Raw genomic sequence first — 19,633 nt, forward strand, 5'->3', positions numbered from 1 at the left:
GCTGCTGGATGCGCTGAGGCTCCAGGAGAGGGGCGGAGACGAGGTCAGGCTGGGGCCGGGGAAGGAGCCTCAGTCGTTCTCTTGGGGATCCCTGCGGAGCCCAGGGCAAATTGCCCCACTTGCCCCCCCCACCCCCCACCTGGGTGGCCCTGCAGATATCCCACAGTACTAAATGCAGTAAAAAAAAAGGACCACCTTGTGTATCTCACTGCTTCTGGATAGTCTCTTCTGGCCTTAAGGTCTATATAATGACTGACACCACGGGGAGGGGGCTGTGTGGCAGCTTTATAGCTCTGTTTCATTATAACAAATCTTTTGCCTGTGAAATCTTCAATTAAAAATCTCATTTCTTCAGAGGATGCAGGTGTAGGGGGTTTGTAAAGGTCAATTTACTTTTCACAGCTCTGATATTAGAGGTATTCATGGGATGAATCCACCAAAATGAGACAGAAGATAATAGCAGCCCAGGTTCTAAAAGATTTCACAGACATCCATCATAGACTTCCATCAGCAGCAGCAAAATGCGGCTTTACTAAACAGGAGGAGCACTCGGCAGCATACACCATCATCAGGGGACACGAGTGACTTTTAGAGGAGCTGGACTTTGGGGTAAAAGGCATTAGACACCACACATGTGTTCAGTCTTTTCCCAGTGCGCAAAGAGAGCCTCCCAGCTCTCACCAGAGAAATGCTTTTGACAACTGCACTAGCCTGGCTGCTCCTAATCACAATCAGACACAGTCCCAAGCTTCTGGGGTCACAACCTGCCCCCACATGCACAGGAGCAATTCTCCCAGAGGGCAGTGGGACTGTGCACACCTGTCTTTAGTGCTAGCCAAAAAGCCACCGATCCCCTTCACCCTGTACCCACCCTTCCTATCTGCTGACTGGTGGGGACATCCGGAACCAGGGCGGCGTCCCAGAGATCTTCATTGTCCTCAGCTTCTCTCCCAGAGTCCCCCAGCCCAGGAGAATATCGAGCCACCACTGGAACAGGCTCCTCATTCCCGAAGGAGGGAGATTCAATGGAAGCAGCTCGCGTACCAATTGTCCCAAGGGGGCAGGCGGTACAGCCCCAGGCCAGGACCCAGCATCATCACCACAGCGTGCAAGATCGGTGGCTCGAGAACTCCCCATGCCAGGGAGCTCCAGGCAACAGAGCTACCACCCACCACAATGCTACCCTCCTCCTCAGAGTGCACAGCTCCATCCTCAGCCATTGCCAGTAGCTCAGCGGCCTCCAGAGTCTTCGCCCAGTCACAGAAACCTGGCCCATCAATCTGCTCTTCACCCCCATCTCTAGAACCGGATAGGCAGGTAGTGATCAATCTATTGGGGGTCAATTTATCATGTCTTAGTGTAGATGCGATAAAATCGATCCCCGATCGTGCTCCCCGTCAACTCCAGAACTCCAGCTCACGAGAGGAGGAAGCGGAGTCGACTGGGGAGCAGCAGCGGTCTACTCGCCGCTGTCCTCACAGCCAGGTAAGTCAACCTAAGATACGCCGACTTCAGCTACGTGAAGTTGCATATCTCAGGTCGACCCCCACACTAGTGTAGACCTGGGCATAAAGTGACAGGGGATAGACTCTGGCAGTGCAGATACAGGCTCTGTCCCCTGCTGGTCCCTTGCTGTCCCATTCCCCACCTCACTATCCTAGGGTCCCCACATTTATACCAATGACCCCTGAGCCAGCAGCGAATAGGCAGGAACCTCTCAAATGAGTAGGGTCCCTCCCCGGGAAACATTTCATGTTTTCCAAGGTAGCAAACACTATATAACCGGCCCCTTCTATGACACCAGGCGCAGGGGTTACATAGAACCACATACATCTGGGGCTGGAACAACAACACGCCTCACAATGGACTCATCCTGACAGCAGGAACTGCCTTCCCCCTAACAGGAGAGATCAGACACTGGCACCTGAGTGTGGAGGAAGGGGGAGAGGGCCACTGGAAAAAAAACAGCTTGAATGAGGAGTGCAGAGACAGGAGAAGGGCAAAAACAATAGGTACACCCGGAAACTCTTTCAGGAGCCTGCCAGCTAGCGTGACCAGATGTCCCGATTTTATAGGGACAGTCCCAATTTTGGGGGCTTTTTCTCATATAGGCACTATTACCCCCTCTCCCACATCCCAATTTTTTACACTTGCTGTCTGGTCACCCTACTGCCAACCCACCCGTTTACAAATGTATGTCTCCAGGGAGAGCTGAGACAGATGAGGGCAGAGGAAGAATGGCTCATTGATCAGGATGCTGGCTGAGAGAGCTGCGTTCAATTCCTGATCCACCCTGGGCTCCCTTCTGCCTCAGTTCCCTATCTGAACAAGGGAAGGAATGACACTGCCCGACCTCACAAGGTTACCATGAGGATAAATGCATTAAAGTCTGTGAGCTGCTCAGATACCAGGGTGATGGGCTCAGATAAGTACCTGAGATCGGACATGCTTTATTAACCAGTCTGGGGAAGAAGACAGCTCCCTAGACCCCACTCCTGGTGCACTGTACCGGATGCTTTTGCAGAGGACAAAGCAGCCAGATGGTGTCCGGAGTTTCACGGGTGGGGTCATTATATACAGGCTGCAGCACTGAGGGCTGTTCAATAGGGCAGCTGAATGGCAAGAAACCATTGAAAATGGTGTGAGCAGGAAGGGAGACCAACACAAATGCTCCCCATGACAGCGGAGAGACTTTTCCAAACAGCAGCATTTCCTCAAAGGTCTGGAACAGCTCACAACACAACTAGATCCACAAAGCTGTCCGAAATCTCCAACCTCCCTGGGCCGCTTCTCCCCACTGACCCGCCCCCAACCTCCCTGGGCCGCTTCTCCCCACTGACCCGCCTCCAGCCTCCCTCGGCCACTTCTCCCCATTGACCCGCCCCCCACCTCCCTGAGCCGCTTCTCCCCACAGACCTGCCTTAGGAACGGTGTCTCAAAATCCCACCATAGCCAGGACTAAATGTGCCATTAGTGCCCATGCTAGGACCAGAGGAATCCTGTTTCAGAAGCACAATGCCTTGGTAGGCAGGCAGCAACCCCTCCCTCCTGCCCAACCTGAAACATATTCATGAAAGTAGATCTTTGTATTCCCCTGTGATAACATTCCGAAAAAGTATCTACTCCATGTGGCAGTTGGATCCAACGGGTTTAGCGTAAGGAAATATATTAATCTGGTATACACAATGCAGCAGATTACAACAGTAACCCATCAGTACAGAAAACCAGGTTGGATGCCCATGTTAGAAAGAAACCACCACCTTTCCCTTTTGCGTGTATTCTAATGGGGTTTCAAGCAGTTTTGATCAAAAGACTGGCAGAGCTCCAAGATATTGCACTGTTCCAGGTTCTGACTGTTGCCTGATGCCCTCTCCTCTCCTTTGTTACTTCTGCCATGGGTCACTCTGTTTTGAAACAATACCCTAGGCCAAGATCACCTCATGTCAAAATCCTACTGTTAGCGAGGAAAGCAAACCAAAAGTCCCACCACTCATTTTTAGCCACCCTTCCAATCACAAAATGGGTTAGAGAAGTAGCTCAGCATACTTGCAAGTAATTCTAGAGACTGATCCTACCTCCACTAACATTCAGTTCCCTTATTAAAAAATATTGGCCAAGTAACTAGGGAGAGCACTGAAATAACTTTAAAACCACACATTAGACAACCCAATTCCCCTATGGTAAGTAACTGACTTCAACAAACGTTCTATGTATTAAATCAAAACAAAATTCAAAGAAACAGCAGAGCTCTGGTGGCCAAATATCTGAATGAACAGCAGAAAAATTGCAGAATGCAGCAAAGAGTAAAATGTGCTAGACAATACACCTAACCAAAGAACAAAGTAGATACATGTACTATGTCTACTGTAAAGCTATTTCAAAACACAACAGCCCCTTACTTGCAAGTGAGCTTTAAAAGAAATTGGTTTTCTTTTCCGTGCTGTGCCTTGAAATGGTTCTGAACACACTCACTGGTGGGTGCCTCACGGTAGTAAAAAAGCGCTTGCAGCATCACAAGCTACACAGCACTAATATTACATAACTCCGGTCCTCTCACAAGTGTGTGTAAATTCCCCGTTTTTCGGAATACAAGTTTCCACAGAATTCGGTTTCCTCAAGGAAGGGACCATTAGTACAAGTCATAGATGGTTCCCCCTCCTGAAAGCAGCCTCCCCTCGAGGCTGTGTTCACACACGTTATACCCCTTGCTACAGAGAAATGGCAAGTTTGGGCTCCCAGTTGCCTTCCCAGCCGAGGGCGATGGTTATGAAACTAGCCTCCCCGCAGCATTCACCAGCCACCCAGCTGCAGCCCACAAAACCGAGCGTGCACAGGGTAACCCGTACCCGTGCAAGCACAACTCCAGGCAGCAGCTTGCCTGCAGCCCTGGCTGAGCACGGGGAGAAAAGCCAGGCTCCTAGCCAGGGCAGGGCTGCCGATCGCCCCCCCATCCCCAAACAACCAACCCCGCAACGCGCCCCACGGGAAATGCACCGGGCAAGTTTGCAGGGCAGCAGCCCTGCAGGGCGGGAGGGCAGAGCTCGCCTCCCACCCCCGTTACCTTAGATCCCGCCGCGGAGCCGCCACATCCCGGCTGCGGCCGCGCGGAGCCTGCTGCGGGGGCTGCTCGCCCAGCAGAGCCGGGAGGAGCGAACGCCCCGGCCGGGAGCCCCTCCCCCCCGCTCCAGCGCACAGACCATAGAGCGCCTGGAGGAGGGAGAGACTTTCCCGGGGCTCGCGGCGCTGCAGCGCGTGGGCGGGGGGGGGGGGCTGCGCGTGCCTTTCCCGGGCCCCGCTGCTGGGCGCTCGGCGCGCGCCGCCCCCCCCCCCCCCGCTGCAGACTCCCTGGCGCCCGTGCAGGGCTCTGCACCCTGAGAGCGGCGCGCGGGGGAGCCGTGGACTCCTCTCCAGGCAGTGCAGGGGCTGCCCAGCACCGAGGCGCCAGGACAGCTCGCTAGTGACATGGGCCAGAGCCTCGGGCCCATTCATCATCATAACGCCCAGCTCTGGTCTAGCGCTTTGCCCATAAGGCTGTTTGCGTGGCTGCCGGTGAAGGGGGTGTCTAGCCAGCATCAGGGACCCAACCTCCCAGCCTAGGCCCACAGCTGAGGCTTTAGAAAGAGGAGTGTGGAGGATCTGGAGCCCAGACTCTGAAACCAGGGGCGGGCGTGTGGGTGGTGCCACAGCTTGGAGGCCTGAACCTGATTTTGTTCAACATAGACCACAGTTTCATAGATTATTAGGGTTGGAAGGGACCTCAGGAGATCATCTAGTCCACCCCCCTGCTCAAAGCAGGACCAATCCCCAACTGGCCCCCTCAAGGATCTTCATTAGTGATTGAGATGATAGGATGGAGTGCGCCCTCAGCTAGTTTGCAGATGACACTAAACTGGGGGAGAGGTAGGTACGCTGGAGGGGTAGGGACAGGGTCCAGAGTGACCTAGACAAATTGGAGGATCGGGCCAAGAGAAACCTGATGAAGTTCAACAAGGAAACATGCAGAGTCCTGTGCTTAGGACAGAAGAATCCTATGCACCGCTACAGGGTGGGGACTGGCTGGGTAAGCGGTAGTTCTGCAGAAAAAGACCTGAGGGTTACAGTAGATGAGAAGCTGGATATGAGTCAGCAGTGTGCTCTTGTTGCCAAGAAGGCTAATGGCTTATTGGGCTGCATTAGTAGGAGTGTTGCCAGCAGATCAAGGGAAGTGATTATTCCCATCTATTTGGCACTGATGAGGCCACATCTGAAGTATTGCACCCTGTTTAGGGCCCCACCCCACCTGCCCCACTACAGAAAGGATGTGGACAAATTGGGGAGAATCCAGTGGAGGGCAACAAAAATGATCAGAGGGCTGGGGCACATGACTTAAGAGGAGAGGCTGAGGGAACTGGGCTTATTTAGTCTGCAGAAGAGAAGAGTGAGGGGGATTTGATAGCAGCCTTCAACTACCTATAGGGGGGTTCCAAAGAGGATAGAGCTTGGCTGTTCTCAGTGGTGGCAGATGACGGAACAAGGAGTAATGATCTAACATTGAGGTGGAGGAGGTTTAGGTTGGATATTAGGAAACACTATTCCCCTAGGAAGGTGATGAAGTACTGGAATGGGTTACATAGGGGAGGTGGTAGAATTTCCATCTTTAGAGGTTTTTAAGGCCCGGCTTGACAAAGCTCTAGCTGGGATAATTTAGTTGGGGATTGGTCCTGCTTTGAGCAGGAGGTTGGACTAGGTGATCTCCTGAGGTCCCTTCCAATCCTGAGATTCTATGATTCTGTGTTGATTGCGCTCAGCGCACTCTGCTAGTCCCAAGCTGTCGGCCCAGACACACTCAGCTTGCTGGGCAGCCCTACCCAGAGGCCATGTATACGCTACATCTGATGCAGCTGTGCTGCTATAGCATAGACGCTTCCTACCTTGACTGAAGGGGGTTTTCTGTGTCGCTAAGCCACGTCTCTGACAGGTGGTAGCTAGGTCCACGGAAGAATTGTTTAGCTGACCTAGCTGTGTCTGCATCGGGATTGGGTTAACCTAACTACGATGCTTAGGGCACAATGTTATTCACAGCTTTGAGTGGCGTAGCTACATGGGCCTAATTTTTAAGTGTAGAGCTAGCTTAAAGGACCTACCTCTGGATTCTCTGGAAGCAAAGGGATCCTTGGATGGGGGTGGGTTGATGGGTTTTGCCAGCTCTGTGCCCCACCTCACTGCCCTGAGGGTAGGAGGATGTTGCAGAAGAAGACACATAGCTAGAACATGCTACATTCCACAATGATTCTTTGATTCATAGATTCCAAGGCCAGAAGGGACCATTGTGATCATTTGCTCTGACCTCCTGCATAGCACAGGCCAGGGAACTGCCCCAAAATAATTACTAGAGCAGAGCTTTTAGAAAAATATCCCACCTTGATTTAAAAATTGCCAGTGACGAAGAGTCCACCATGACCCTTGGTAAAATGTTCCAATGGTTAATGGCCCTCACTGTTACAGATGTACGCCTTATTTCCAGTCTGATTTTGTGTGGCTTCAGTTTCCAGCCACTGGATTATGTTATGCGTTTCTCAGCTAGACTGAAGAGCCCATTATTAAATATTTGTTTCCCGTGTAGATATTTATAGACTGTGATCAAGTCACTCCTTAATATTCTGTTTGTTGGGTGAAATAGATTGAGCTCATAGAGTTTATCACTATAAAGCAGGTTTTCTAATCCCATAATCATTCTCGTGGCTCTTCTCTGAACCTTCCCCAATTTATCAACATCCGTCTTGAATTGTGGGCACCAGAACTGGATGCAGTATTCCAGCAGCAGTTGCATTAGTGCTAAATATACAGAGGTAAAATAATGTCTCTGCAGGGCCAGCTCCAGGCACCAGCGAAGGAAGCAGGTGCCTGGGGCGGCCAATAGGGGGCAGCACTCCATCCGGTGTTGGGGCAGCACATCCGGCACTTTGGTGGCTGATGAAGCGCTCCATGTCAGTCTTTGGTGGCAATTTGGTGGCGGGTTCTTCACTCTGGGAGCTCAACCATTGTTTTTGTTTGTTTTTTGTTTTTGCCGCTTGGGGCAGCAAAAACGCTGGAGCTGGCCCTGCCTCTGTTCCTACTCGAGATTCCCCTGTTTACACATCCCAGGATTGCAGTAGTCCTTTTGGCCACAGGGTCACACTGGGAGGTCATGTTCAGCTGATTATCTACCAAGACCCTCCAAATTGTTTTCAGAGTCACTGCTTCCCAGGATAGAGTCCCCGCTCCTGTAAGGATGGCTTACATTCCTTGCTCCTAGAGCTATGCATGGACATTTGTCTGTATTGAAATGCATATTGTTTGCTTGCACACAGCTTACCTAGCGATCCAGATCACTCTGAATCAGTGACCCGTCCTCTTCATTATTTACTGCTCTCCCAATATTTGTGTCGTTTGTAAACTTTCTCAGTGATGATTGTATATTTTCTTCCAGATCACTGATCAAAATGTTAAATAGCACAGAGCCAAGAACTGGTCTGTTGGAGGTGGCCATAAGCTACAATAGCTATAAAGCTAGCATGTAATATTCCACTTACAAAACTCGCCCACAGTAGTTTCAGGTGTGGGGAATACAAACGCGGTGTAAGGTCCTTTCCCCAACCTCCGCAGTTTTGCATTGAGTATAGCTTGGCCGGACCTGAGTATCAGGGCCAAAGTGTTAGGGAATGAAGAAGCATGTGGCTAGCACTGCATGAGGCTGACCTGGGCTCTCTAAGTCACAGCTACAAATACGTTTTCTAAGCTGAGTCATGTAGGGAGCAGGCAGACCTGGTGTGGGAACATGTTGTCTTTCCCATAATGCTCAGGAAGAAGCCGAACATGTGGACGGTTCTTTAGAATGAGCATATTAAATCATTCCCGCTGCAAGGGTCTGATCCTGGGTCAGAACCCCACAGCAAACCCCTGAGCTCTGTTTATAAGGGTGTAGGCAACCTCTAGATTCTTTGGCCTTTTGGATAATTTGTCCCAATGTGCAGGCTCGCTGGAGTTTGCTAGCATTCAGATTTTTAGCCTACTGTATGCTATGGTCTCTGTTTATGTTGCACTAGTAAATTAGCAGTACCAAGGTTGGTAGCACTCATGCATTGCAGAATATGCCTCAGTTAAGCTGTACGGTCTATGTTGGAGGACCTAGGAGTAAAATAGATTTGGCCACAAGGTGGCGCTAGAGCCATACAAAGAAACAAGCCCTTCTGCAAAGCTACATTTACACTTGTGCAAATTCTTTACATGGCATTGAGAAAAGGCTGCAGCTGGGGTTTGGTGTATCCATCGAGCCTGGAGGACTAAGGTCCTGTAAGATCTATGACTGTAAACACCTTTGGGGCAGGGATTTTTTTTTTGTTCTGTGTTGATTCACTACCCAAAGAGGCACGGATCCTGGATGAGGGCCAGGAGACATTACTGCAATGCAAATAATAATTACAAGGCATCACTGCTTTTAAGGACTTGTAGACTTCGTACAACGTTGCATATGTGTTAATCCCCAGAGATCCCTATCAAGCCTGAGGACACAATGATGGTGTCTATATAAGAATATTCCTACCTAACATGCTTTAGCAACTCCCCTGACAGAAACATAAGAGAACTTCATTGGACACACACCTCTACGATGGGGCTTAGGGTGTGGCTGCATCACACTGTGCCTTGTAGTCATTATATACTTCCAAAACAAGAATTTAAATACCCAACTGTGGGAGAACCAGGACATCTGGAGTTTGGCTCTCAGCATTGTAGGGTCTCAGTTGTAAGGAAGGATGGGCTTATGGTTAGAAAACATCTGGTCTGTGACTCAAGAAACAGGGTTGATTCATTTCTCTGTGGATCAGTCCCCAGCTTTAAATTGTGGGTCACAGCACTTCCCTGCTGCCTGAGGGTGTGAGGATACCAGATAAGAAGAACTAAGGATTGTGAGGTGCTTGTATGCAGTGGTGATGGTAGCCAGCTAAATACCCAGACTAGAGTGACCAGATAGCAAGTGTGAAAAATCGGGATGGGGTGGGGGGTAATAGGAGCCCTTATTAAAAAAAGCCCCAAATATTTGGACTGTCCCTATAAAATCGGGACATCTGGTCACCCTAACCCAGCCTGATAGAATTATCAAACCACTGAGCCAACTCTTGCAAACACCAGGCTTCAACAGTGCAAACTTCACTGAGGATAACAAGTATCAGTAAAATTAGAGTTTAATAAATTGGGATTATTAGGCTCCTTCTCTGCAATCAGCTGGAGATTCTGATAGCACTTTAATGCTCTTCACTGGTGATGCTCTGAATTCAAATTCAAAAACTCCCTTTCCACACATTTCCTAAAACGAGTCGCCCCTCTCAGCTGCCTCCTATGCCCCACTCCCAATGGGTCCTTGTTCCAGCACTCTGATTTCTTTGACAATTTCTTGATTAGCAGGAATCTCTTTCCCAAAGAGATGAAGGGCTGCTCTCTCACATGCAGTGATGTCTATGGTGATAGACGTAGCTAAAACTACAAAACTGTCTGCCAAAAACTGCACAACCATATTTGCTTGCCAAGCCAAACAATGGAGCAATTATAATCATTACTAAATCTCTCCTTCCCCCTGCATGGAAGGTTATGCATCTGCTTCATAGACATGACCTTCAAATTGTGGTGTCTAATAGTAGAAAAAAGATAATTCAAACAAGCATACTTGTTATTTATTTGTATAGTGATGGTGGCATGATGGAGCCCTCTCATGGACTAGGATCCATTGTGCTAGGTGCTGTACAGACACTTGGAGGGAAAGCAAGTCTATACCTCATAAAATGTACCCAGGCATTTCACCATCTGTCACACAACTGGGGCTTGGGAGGAGAGACCTAGTGGTCAGGGCTGATGCCAGCATCCAGGAGCCTGGGTTGGGGGCCAGAACCAGAGTTGGAGCCTAACAGTAATAGCCTGAGTATGGAACTGGGTCGGGTTCCTAGTAATGATGCTGGGGGACAGAACAGAGCCAGGGTTCCAGGGGCAAAGCCAGGGAGCATAGCCAGAGTAGGAGTTCAAGTGCTGAAGTCAGGATTGAAGTCAGAGTCCAGGTACCATAAGTAGGAGTCCCAACACTGAAGCTAGGGGGCAAAGCCAGAGTCCAAGTCCCGAAGGGGTCAGAGTTCAAGGGTGGAAGCTGAGGGTCTGAGCTGGAGCTCGGAGTCGGAGATGGAGCTAAGAGGCAGGTCCATCACTACTGCTCCCATTGGAGTCCACCTCATTGCATAGGTCCTTCCTGAAACTTCTCTTGGGCCCAGGTGTCTGGCCCAATCGAGGGCCATGAAGAAGCTCTCAGTCCAGTCTCCCCAGGTAGCACTTCCTGCAATGTTGCTCTCCACAGAGTCTGTGGGTAATGCCTCACATCCCTACCATGGCTGGTGTGGTGCTCTCTGCTATCCCACAGACCTGCGTTCTAGTCCTGTTCCCCTAGAACTGCAGGGTCTGACAGTAATGTTGCTGAAGCTGCTGCTTTCTAAGGTACAGGTTTTTAATCTTGCTAGGCAGAAGGTAAATCACATATGACTGAGTAGCATTTTCCACCTTCCAAAATTAATGCTCTGCTTCCTCTGATGATGGAGCATTCTTTTCATCTAAAAAAGTGCAGCATGGCATGAAACCTGTGATGAAAATGCCTAACACGGTAATTAACTGTGAAGGATAAAATTCCCTACATCATGACTATCTGGTTTAGCCCACAATAGCAGTTTATACAATCCCTGCCAATTATACTGTGCACAACTAAGAATAAGAATCTGCCTATGAGGCCCACACTCTTCAACAATGTAACAATCTGTAACACACTCTTCTGCAATGTAGCTCGGAATTAAGCCTCTGTTTATACCTCTGATACCCCTTTGTTCCACACAGACCTGCTAAAATATTCCCCAGATTGTGTTCCAGGCTTGGCTCTTTACTGTCGACTTGCTCTCAAAGTTACTTTGCAGTAATTTGGTTACAACTGCTACACAATTTTAGAAAATGACCAATTGTTCCAGAGGCAAAGTGGAGGGGCGCGTGTATGTGTGTGATCTCTCTGATTGGACCAAGTTCTGTTGGTGAGAGAGACAAACTTTCAAGCCACACAGAGCTCTTCTTCATGTATATCTACACTGCAATAAAACACCTTCTGCTGGCCCATTTCTGCAAACTCAGGCTCACGGGACTTGAGCTGCGGGGTTATAAAATTGCAGTATAGATACCCAGAGCCTGGACTCTGGGATGGAGGGTCTGGACCTCTACACTGAAATTTGATAAATCTGCAGTTTGAGCCCTGCAAGCCTAGGTCAGCTGGCAAGGGCCAGCCGTGGGTGTTTATTATAGTGTAGACAGACCCTCCAGATCTGCAGAAGATACTGAGAATGTCACAGCTAAATGCAAGGTGCAACGGATTGTTTAGCATAAGGAGTTAACACATATTCTACAAGGTCCATTCAAGATGAAGTGGCCCGTTAACATCCCTGCAGTCATAGGATGAAAGGGGCTAGTGAGTTACGGATTGCTGTAATAAGCCATAAATCCAGTGTCTTTATTAAGACCATGATTTTAGTGTCTACCAGAGTCATGAATCTAAGCTCCCAGGCTCATGTTTTGAAAGTGGTGTGCAGGTTTCCTTTGAGGATGAAGACTGTGCGGTCAGATAATGGAGTGGTCGTTTTGTGAAAACCATTCGCCCATGGGGTGATAGGGTGTTTTTGTCTTTTATAATTTTTCTGTGTAAGTTCATTCGAGAGCATAGTGATTGTGTGGTTTCACTGACATAGTTGTTATTGGGGCATTTAGTGCACTGAATGACATACACCACATGTTGTGACAGGCTTATGTAGGACTCAGAGATCTCAAAAGGTGTGTTGTGGGTAGTATTGATCATTGTAGCAGTGGAGATATGGCTGCAGGTTTTGCATCTGTTGTTCTCGCAGGGTCTGGTGCTGCTTTGATAAGACACTCTGAATGGCACCGTCTTTCCTTTGGAATTGTCATTTTTTCAAGTACTTAAACCAGGAGTAGCATGAAGTGACTGCTTTGTAAATATCTTGACCACTCAGTTCTGCCCTTGTAGATTCCCACCTCTGTAAAATCTGTCTTATTACAGTGATCTCTTCCTTGGCTGTTTCTACTTTTATCCAGATATGCCATCTCTACCAGTTACTGACATCACTAAGATAAACTCTGGAAGTTGCTAGCACTACCAGATCCAGTAGCCAAAAATACAGTAGCCCAGATGAGTCAGAAACACTTTTTAAAAAAAATTTCAAAATAAAACTTAATTGTACACATCCTGTTTGCACCAAAATTTATGCGCTGAGACCCTCATCCCCAGCATCACAGCTCCTGTACGGGAAACCCTTCAAACCTAGCATCACTGCCCAAGGACTCAATGACCCAGGAGGTCCTTTCCAGTCCTATGTTCCTCTACCCCATCAAAGCTTAAATGTGCCCCTTGGCTGGCTAGGCAATTTGGTGTCTTGGCAGAGCTCTGGGGATTGGGTTTGACTTGGCCCTCTGGCTAAGTAATCAGTCCCCTTCAGAGTATAACAAAGAGTCCAAGAATAAACAAAATAAACCAATGTTCACTCAGGTCCCAACCCATCTCCTGGGCTCAGGCGCGCTTTGTCCTATGAGAACTACCCCTGAGGTTGCAGGGGAAGTGGTGCAAGGCAGCTGGGGAGAAGGCACATCCTACCCACTCCTCAGTGAGAGGGCTGGTTCAGATCACAGGGCAATTTCAGTTCATAATCAAATACACATTTTCTTAACAGCTGCTCTCAAGGATCATAGGTGTTCACCGTGCCACTGGCTGGAGCAGAAATTACAAAAAAGTAAAATTATAAAACTTTGTTCAGTCCCCGGATTAAAATTTTGTATGGCCAATCTCCAATTACGATGAATTTAGAGGGGAAATATACCAATGGCTCATATGTTTTAATCATGAAAATCCTAGAATTTTCATTCTGTCAGGGAGAATGGTGCTGCCATTATAACCATCACAAATCAGTATATGAAGTATGCTGATATCCAGTTTACAAGCACTGTGTCAGTATCTAAGCAGAGAAGAGATCGACATTACAAGAACACAATGCCGTGTTTGAGGCATGTTCAGCAGCAGCCAAACACAAAAGCAAGTGAGTGTTTTTTGCCACTAGGCAGAACACTGCAGTGGCACATATCAAGATTTATGTCCTAAGATCACATGGCTTTTTTCCTTCATTCTCTAAGATCTATCAAAAATGATGTTTGAAGCAACAAGATACAGTAGAGTGCCTGTGGTGAATTCAGAGATATTGAAACTCCGCTTACAGGGAAGTGTAATGAAAGTCCTGCCTTATGTTGGTGCACTTCAGTGGACTTCAGATCTGCTGAGCATGAAGGAAACAGTAGTGGGGTAGTAGCACCCACTGTAGTTAGCATATTTTTTAACAGCTGATTTTTCTAAGTGTTCTAAAGTCCACATGCTTACTTTCAAGTTCCTTGAAAACTGCTGTGCCTCAAGGAGCTCTGATGGAGGGTTAGTGGTTCAAACTGGAGTTAATTTAAGCTAGAGATTCCTGAGATACGTACACACACCCACCCCCTTACAAAAATAATGACATCAACTTTTTTATGGTTCTTACAGCTTTTGATGGGTACAACTGGGGCTCAAACGATGGCTCTGATCCTCCCCAAACTGATCTCACCCAGTCAGGGTTTATCTCGGCTTGCATCTGGCACCTACTGCCCATTGGGAGAAAATGGTCATTTAAGAGTTATTCCTGGTAGAAGTTGGATCTACAATGTGGCTCATGCTGACAAAAGTCATTTGTGCTCCTGAAGCAAGACTGTGGCTCTGTCACAAGCCAGAGCATTTGCAGGCAGGCTGATGGCAGAGTACGTGTGGCTCAGTCTAGGTGACATGCTACAGCCATTGAACCTGCATGGCACCCAGGCACTGTCAAGTCGAGTCCTGCTGTTGGCAGCTCAGGCTGTGGCTGTGCTTGCAGATGCAGAGCGCTGGGAGTTAAATCAGCCTTCGGAGACTGCAGCAGGGAAAACGCTGCCGTGTGTTTACACTGACAGCTGCAAGGGCACTGGTGTGGCCACATTAGCAGGTCTTGCCACGCCACAAAGAACAGTGCAGTGTGGTAGCTATCCCAGTGTGCAAGTGGCTGCAATGTGCTTTTCAAATGGGGGTGGGGTGGAGCATGTCAGGGAGTGTGTTGTGTGTATGTGGTGGGAGAGAGAGAGTGTGTTTTGGGGAAAAACACCCTCCTGAGCAATGCAAGTTTCAGCACTGTAAAGTGACTGTGTAAACAGTGCACCAGTAGCTGGTAGCTACTCTCCTCGTGAGGGTGGGTTCTCCCAGTGCTGGTGCTGCGACTACACAGCCACGTTAAAGCACTGCCATGGCAGTGCTTTAATATTGGTACTGAAGACATACCCTTAGAACACCCTATTGAGAGGAATGGTCTATTTCCTACCCATGCAGTCCGCCTGTGCTGCAGAGGGTTGTGCAAAGTCCCTTTCCCCTACACTAGATCCTAAGTGGAGTATAGAGTCTGGGGCTCCACTCCACTCCCCATCGGCACCTCCTGGTGGCAGATGTGCTCCTCACAGTCCTTTGGCTACCACCTTTCTTCCAGCAGTAGTAGCCCCTCCAGCCTGATGGGGTGGGGGGCAATTCATTGCTCTTAAACTTCATTGATGCAAAGTTCAAGTTGTGTGGCATTGCCTCATACTCTTCCAGAAGGTTGAGCGCACCTACACTTAAACCTCTGAAAACTAGGATATAAAGAGTTAACTAACTTTTCCACATTGGAGCTGGCAAGAAATCCTCAGTCGAGGTGCTGCCAAAATAAGCAGATATGATTAAAGACTAAAAGAATATGTCATTGTTTGTTTTGTGTTCCACAGAGTTGAAATCCAGCATTTATGTACATGCAACTGCCATTCACTGTTTAGTGTATATTATATGGTGGCGGGATTAGTTGGAACCGGTTGGCAGACCTGTTGCTGTGATATGAGGATCGGTGCATGTGTACCCTGAAGGATCAGGTCTGACTCATTCCAGCACTGAGTTCTGCAGGCTCTGTCAGCTGAGATGAACAAAGCCCTCTTGCCATGGGGATTGTCAGCAGTCTGGTGGCATACAACTGGCTTCTGAGGCTTAGCAAGGAGTAAGCAAAGACAATGTCTCAGACAGAATCCTTTGGACAAGGGTGGTTTGTGTGGAGTAGGCTCAGTGTTTAAGTGTAGGTAGGGTGACCAGATAGCAAGTGTAAAAAATCGGGACGGGGATGGAGGGTAATAGGAGCCTATATAAGAAAAAGACCCAAAAATCGGGACTGTCCCTATAAAATTGGGACATTTGGTCACCCTTAGTGTAGACCAGGCGTGCAACAGCTCCTGTTTACTATGCCTAGCCTAAACCCAAATTTTCCTTTAGCAAAAAGGTGCTAGACTCTGTCCAACAGTGCTCAAGCATTCTGTTCCTGAAGTGTTCTAACTAGCATCTTGGAGGGTAGAGTACTAACCTATGTTATTGGCATGCTGGGGCATCACTCAAAGAGGGCAGAGGTAAGCTTGTGTTGCACAGGTCACACATATCTTAACTCTGTATCAGAGGTTTAAGTATAATATTACCACTTACATAGTGCTTTTCAGTACAGGTGCCCTGAGTGTTCTTCTCTATGGAAAGGAAGTTATGCGGCAGTGAATCAGTGCTCGTGGCAAAGCTTTCTCTCAGCCACAAGTTAGGTTCTATTGTCAATTGCAGCTAGGGTGACCAGACAGCAAGTGTAAAAATTGGGACAGGAGGTGGGGGGTAATAGGACCCTATATAAGAAAAAGTCTGCAAAATTGGGACTGTCCCTATAAAATCAGAACATCTGGTCACCCTAATTATAGCACTTCACACCTATTTTGCTCTCCTCTACACTACAAAACTCACACCTCTGAGTGACACAGTGAGCAATAGTCTCTAGTTGCAGTGGGGGAGGTCTAGGTTAGATATTAGGAAAAAACTATTTCACTAGGAGGGTGGTGAAGCACTGGAATGGGTTACCCAGGGAGGTGGTGGAACCCATTTTTAAGTTTTTAAGTTCGGCTTGACAAAGTCCTGGCTGGGATGAGTTAGTTGCCTCCAGCTTCCATCCCGGACACATCACACGATCCATTATCTATAGCCAAGCACTGAGGTACAACCACATCTGCTCTAACCCCTCAGACAGAAACCAACACCTACAAAATCTCCACCAAGCATTCTAAAAACTACAATACCCGCACGAGGAAATAAGAAAACAGATCAACAGAGCCAGACGTGTACCCAGAAGCCTCCTACTGCAAGACAAACCCAAGAAAGAAACCAACAGGACTCCACTGGCCATCACATACAGCCCCCAGCTAAAACCTCTCCAACGCATCATCAAGGATCTACAACCCATCCTGGACAATGATCCCACACTTTCACAGGCCTTGGGTGGCAGGCCAGTCCTCGCCCACAGACAACCTGCCAACCTGAAACATATTCTCACCAGTAACTGCACACCGCACCATAACAACTCTAGCTCAGGAACCAATCCATACAACAAACCTCGATGCCAACTCTGCCCACATATCTACACCAGTGACACCATCACAGGACCTAACCAGATCAGCCACACCATCACTGGTTCATTCACCTGCACATCCACCAATGTAATATACGCCATCATATGCCAGCAATGCCCCTCTGCTATGTACATCGGCCAAAGTGGACAGTCTCTATGGAAAAGGATAAATGGACACAAATCAGATATTAGGAATGGCAATATACAAAAACCTGTAGGAGAGCACTTCAACCTCCCTGGCCACACTATAGCAGACCTTAAGGTGGCCATCCTGCAGCAAAAAAACTTTAGGACCAGACTTCAAAGAGAAACTGCTGAGCTTCAGTTCATCTGCAAATTTGACACCATCAGCTCAGGATTGAACAAAGACTGTGAATGGCTTGCCAACTACAGAACCAGTTTCTCCTCTCTTGGGGCTTGTCTACATCAGAAAGTTGCAGCGCTGGTGAGGGAGTTACAGCGCTGCAACTTTGAAGGTGTACACATCTGCAGGGCATCACCAGCGCTGCAACTCCCTGTTTGCAGCGCTGGCCGTACTCCCGTTTTGTCTCGGGTGTAGAGGATCCAGCGCTGGTGATCCAGCGCTGGTAATCCAATGTAAACACTTACCAGCGCTTTTCTTGACCTCCGTGGAAGGAGGAAGCCTCTGGTAATCAAGCTGATCTCCTTTCCCGGTTTGCTCTCTCGTTCCCGGAACCCCGAGCAAGCAGGTAAGGAGAACCGCTTGCTCGGCAGTTCGGGGAACGAGAGAGCAAACCGGGAAAGGAGACCAGCTTTGCCGCGGTTTGCTCTCGCGTTCCCCGAACCCCCCCTGCAAACCGCAGGGAAGGAGACCTGCTTGCTCGGGTATTCGGGGAACGAGAGAGCAAACCGGGAAAGGAGACCAGCTTTGCCGCGGTTTGCTCTCGCGTTCCCGGAGCCACCCTGCAAACCGCAGGGAAGGAGACCTGCTTGCTCGGGGTTCCAGGAACGAGAGAGCAAACCGCGGCGAAGCTGGTCTCCTTTCCCGGTTTGCTCTCTCGTTCCCCGAACCGCCGAGCAAGCGGTTCTCCTTACCTGCTTGCTCGGGGTTCCGGGAACGAGAGAGCAAACCGGGAAAGGAGACCAGCTTTGCCGCGGTTTGCTCTCTCGTTCCCGGAGCCACCCTGCAAACCGCAGGGAAGGAGAACCGCTTGCTCGGCGGTTCGGGGAACGAGAGAGCAAACCGGGAAAGGAGACCAGCTTCGCCGCGGTTTGCTCTCCCGTTCCCCGAGCAAGCAGGTCTCCTTCCCTGCGGTTTGCAGGGGGTTCGGGAACGCGAGAGCAAACCGCGGCGAAGGCGGGTCTCCTTTCCCGGTTTGCTCTCTAGTTCCCGGAGCCCCGAGCAAGCAGGTCTCCTTCCCTGCGGTTTGCTGGGTGGCTCCGGGAACGCGAGAGCAAACCGGGAAAGGAGACCAGCTTCGCCGCGGTTTGCTCTCCCGTTCCCTGAGCAAGCAGGTCTCCTTCCCTGCGGTTTGCAGGGGGTTCGGGAACGTGAGAGCAAACCGCGGCGAAGCGGGTCTCCTTTCCCCGTTTGCTCTCTCCTTCCCGAACCCCGAGCAAGCTGGTCTCCTTCCCTGCGGTTTGCAGGGGAGTTCGGGGAACGCGAGAGCAAACCGCGGCGAAGCTGGTCTCCTTTCCCGGTTTGCTCTCCCGTTCCCCGAACCCCCCCTTGAAGCCGCCCAACAGCGCTGCAGTGTGGCCACATCTAACACCACTTGCAGCGCTGGTTGCTGTAAGTGTGGCCACTCTGCAGCGCTGGCCCTATACAGCTGTACTAATACAGCTGTAACTACCAGCGCTGCAAAATTTTAGATGTAGACATGGCCTTGGTTTTCACACCTCAACTGCTAGAACAGGGCCTCATCCTCCCTGATTGAACTGACCTCGTTATCTCTAGCTTGCTTGCTAGCATATATATACCTGCCCCTGGAAATTTCCACTACATGCATCTGAAGAAGTGGGTATTCACCCACGAAAGCTCATGCTCCAAAACGTCTGTTAGTCTATAAGGTGCCACAGGATTCTTTGCTGCTTTTACAGATCCAGACTAACACGGCTACCCCTCTGATACTTGTTAGCTGGGGTTGGTCCCGCTCTGAGCAGGGGGCTGGACTAGATACCTCCTGAGGTCCCTTCCAACCCTGACAGTCTGATACTGACCTAACCCCAGGGTAGGCAGGCGCTCCTGCCCGGGAGAGGCGAACCTGCCCCCGCCCGTGGGAGCCGCCTACCCCGGCTGTAGCAGCCCCATCGCCTAGTGCTCCAGGGCACAGCTGCCCCACGCGGGGCCAGGCGCTATGGGGCCGTGGGCTCCCGGGAGATGCGGGGAGGGGGCTGAACGCTGTGCTGGGGGAGGGGGGCAGGACCCACCGCTCCCCTTGTCAGTGCTGGGGGCTCTGCGAGACTGTCACGGGGGGCGGAGGGGCAGCTCCGTGCCAGGAGCTCCCCGCACCTGGCCGCCCTCCCCTGACCCCCGGGCTCCGCGCACGCGCACAGGCCTGGCGCGAGGCCGTGCTGAC

At 49.8% G+C, this 19,633-nt stretch overlaps 1 protein-coding gene across 2 annotated transcripts in view; it reads right to left on the minus strand.

The window, feature by feature from the left end:
* FBXO10 (F-box protein 10) overlaps window positions 1-4,627 on the minus strand; it is a 62,791-nt gene extending 58,164 nt beyond the window's left edge. For both annotated transcript variants that reach the window (XM_030567713.1, XM_030567712.1), the window contains exon 1: window positions 4,562-4,627. The gene's annotated coding sequence lies outside the window, so the exon portion shown is untranslated. The remainder of the gene's footprint in view (window positions 1-4,561) is intronic.
* Window positions 4,628-19,633: the final 15,006 nt, after the last annotated feature.

The sequence above is a fragment of the Gopherus evgoodei genome, chromosome 6 (genome assembly GCF_007399415.2).
Source record: "Gopherus evgoodei ecotype Sinaloan lineage chromosome 6, rGopEvg1_v1.p, whole genome shotgun sequence".
NCBI classification, from domain to species: domain Eukaryota; kingdom Metazoa; phylum Chordata; order Testudines; family Testudinidae; genus Gopherus; species Gopherus evgoodei.